Raw genomic sequence first — 285 nt, 5'->3', positions numbered from 1 at the left:
ATTTAAAGGATGGGGAGATGGGGGAGGGGATCAAGAGGGGTGGGGAGGTGGGGGTGGGGAAGGGAGAGGCAGTTGTAATGATGTGACTTTGTCTAATGAGAAGCGAGTGGCAGGAGGAGCGTGTGCATGCTTGTGCTTTAGGCGAGGGTGGCTGGTGGGGTTGGGGGGGTGGGGGGGGCTTGAGTGTTTGGGGAAGAGAAGGCTGTGTAAGGGCCTCGCCGTGGGAAAGGAAAGGGGGGGGGGTGTATCTGTGTCTGTTTTTGCTTATCTCTTATCCACATTGAA

Source organism: Penaeus monodon, chromosome 15 (assembly GCF_015228065.2).
Source record: "Penaeus monodon isolate SGIC_2016 chromosome 15, NSTDA_Pmon_1, whole genome shotgun sequence".
NCBI lineage: Eukaryota > Metazoa > Arthropoda > Malacostraca > Decapoda > Penaeidae > Penaeus > Penaeus monodon.
The sequence above is the reverse complement of the archived record's forward strand: the minus strand, read 5'-3'. Positions refer to the sequence as shown.